The sequence below is a fragment of the Diabrotica virgifera genome, chromosome 5, assembly GCF_917563875.1.
Source record: "Diabrotica virgifera virgifera chromosome 5, PGI_DIABVI_V3a".
Classification (NCBI taxonomy): Eukaryota; Metazoa; Arthropoda; class Insecta; order Coleoptera; family Chrysomelidae; genus Diabrotica; species Diabrotica virgifera.
In genome coordinates this window covers 39178137-39180883 of record NC_065447.1, presented here as the reverse complement: position 1 = coordinate 39180883, position 2747 = coordinate 39178137, and positions in this window count along the sequence as shown.

Below are 2747 nucleotides of genomic sequence, written 5' to 3'. Positions count from 1 at the left end.
TCCAAAAATACACGTTTTTTTACAGATTAGTCCTGGTCCATACGTGAAATATAAAAAAATACTTGTTGAACTTGTTGCTGGTATGAGCACATTGTATGAATGTTAGGATACAAAGAGTCTAATGCTGATAATATTATTGAAGGTACCTTCAATAAGATTATGAGAATTAGACTCTTTATATCCTAACATTTGTAAAAAAATATATATTTTTTAGCCTGAAAACTCTGAAATCCGAACAGTTCGCAAATAATTTGCTGAAATATGCATACGTAAACGAGAAAGAGTTAGAAATGGAAGGTCTGAATTTAACAGAATACTTGAAAATGAAGTATTGTATTGAAGTAAAACAAAGTAAAAAATGAAGGAAATGATAGTATTCTGGAAATATGTCATCTTTTAAAAGAGAACAGAATAGAAGACATCTTTCCTAATGTAGAAATGGCACTGAGAACCTTTTTAAGTACAATGATAACAAACGGCAGTGGAAAACACTCTTCCAGATTAAAGGGATTAAAAAATGAATTAAGATGTTCCAGAGAAATTTGTCGTTAATGCCGATGGAGAATGTGACATGTTCGAAAACATAGACTTTGAAGATGTGATTAACGATTTTGATCCACTCAAATCTAAAAGCCTTCCTCTTCAATCAGCATTAGTACTTATAAGGACTAATCGTTGATGCTAGTAACATTGTGTGTATTACATTATTTTAATTATCTATTCATAACACATAATATCTATTTTACTGTAAAGTAATACAAATAAAGCTAAAACTTTGCATATCTATCCATGTTATTTTTCTATTCTAAGAAAATAGTGCTTTATTAAAGGCCAGGGGCCCCATTTTAACCATGTGCCCAAGGTCTCTAATAGGTTAACGACGGCTCTAGATATGATTTATAGACAGTTTGGCTTGCGTAATGGCTTCGGAAGAGTAGAAGTTTTGTATAGTTGTTTCAAAATTCTTTCCCAAAAATTTCGAGTCGAACAAAAAAATTGTTTCGTCGCATTTATACACTGTGAGAAAGCTTTCAAAAAAGTTAAACGTAACATTCTCATGAAATGCCAAAAGACATTAGAAGTCGACAAAAATGATGTTAACATAGTGAGAAATCTCTATTCGAACCAATAAGCTGTGGTAACATTAGATGGAAATAGCACGGATGAACAACAGATAAGTAGAGGAGTAAGGCAAGGTTGAATATTTTCGCCATTACTATTTAATATATAGCCCGAAGAGTTATTTACACAAGCACTTGAAAACTGTGGAAAAAGGGATTAAGACAAATGGTGAAAATATAAATACCATTCGTTACGCCGACGATACAGTCATTATCACTGAAAGTGGTAGAGACCTGCAGATGCTACTAAATATAACTTGTGATAATGGAAAACAGCTTGGTTTAACAATAAACATAAAGAAATCAAAAACCATGGTTATCAGTAAGAGGGGTAAAGTCATAACCAGGATGCATATAAGAAGTGAAGATATTAAAAAAGTCGACAAAATGAAATACTTAGAAATCTGAATTACTGAATATCTAAATCCGAGGTCAGAAATTCGATCAAGAATAGAGCAATTAAGAAGAGTATTCTTGAAGATGAAGAAATTTCTGAGTAACTTATGACTTACATACCACCCGTGTTGAGCTGCCCCCCCCCCCACTTGGAAAAATTAAACAATAGCCCTGATTTATGAGCTATTTATGAGCTTTCATATTCCGCAAACTAAAAATTTTGAGCTCCTTCCACTGAGCAGCAATTTAATACTTTAGTGGGGGGGCTGAGTAAGCCCCCCCCCTCCCACTACTTAAAAATAGGAATATTGAATCGGTTTTTTGCGGCAGAATTACGAGCTATTTATGAGCTCTTGAAATTATATAGTTTCGATTTTTGAGCTCATCCCCTTCACCCCCGAACAACCCTTTAATTGATTTAACTTAATTGATTTAAACTTAAGGGGAAAAATGCTGAGAAAACTTAAAATATATCGTATTGCGGATATAATTATATAACTTATATACTCTAAGAATCAATTATTAAATCACGTGCATTTCGATTATTGAGCTACAACCCCTTCGCAAGAAAACCACCCTATCTTCCCGGCTTAAGAGAAAGTTGTACTTAAAATGCATTAAATTAATTATTTGGCGACTACATATCATTTAATAATTTATAAGCTCTTAAATTACGCGCATTTAGATCAGTAGATTGCAATTTATTTTGTATAGTGCAGTCACTGAAGGTAAAAATTAACGATTACCTTCAATTTCGGTGAACCTTCATCAATTTTCACGAAAATTGGTCAGTGGTTAGAGGATACCTCAAGAAACAAAGATGACATGGTACCACCTTTCGGCTTTACCCTGAGGGTGGATACCGCCCCTTCTCGTGGGTGAAAATTATTTTATAAAAAATAACTGCGCAAATCTATAAAATAACAAATTATAACTATTATTAATTTATAAATAATAATTACATTATAACCAAAATTTATTATATAAAGTTATTAAAATAAGTCAATACTTTTTAAGTTATTAAAGATCAAAGATTTTAATTATTCGTGAAAAAAATGCATGTTTTGAAGCGGTTTTTCGTAAATCACTGAAAAACTGTAAGTTTTTACAAAAAAGTTAATAGTAGTTTAATTCGTATAGCTTATATTCTAAGAATAAACTCTTAAAATCACGCGCCTTTCGATTATTGAGCTACAACCCCTTCGCAAGAAAACCATCCCATATTCCTGG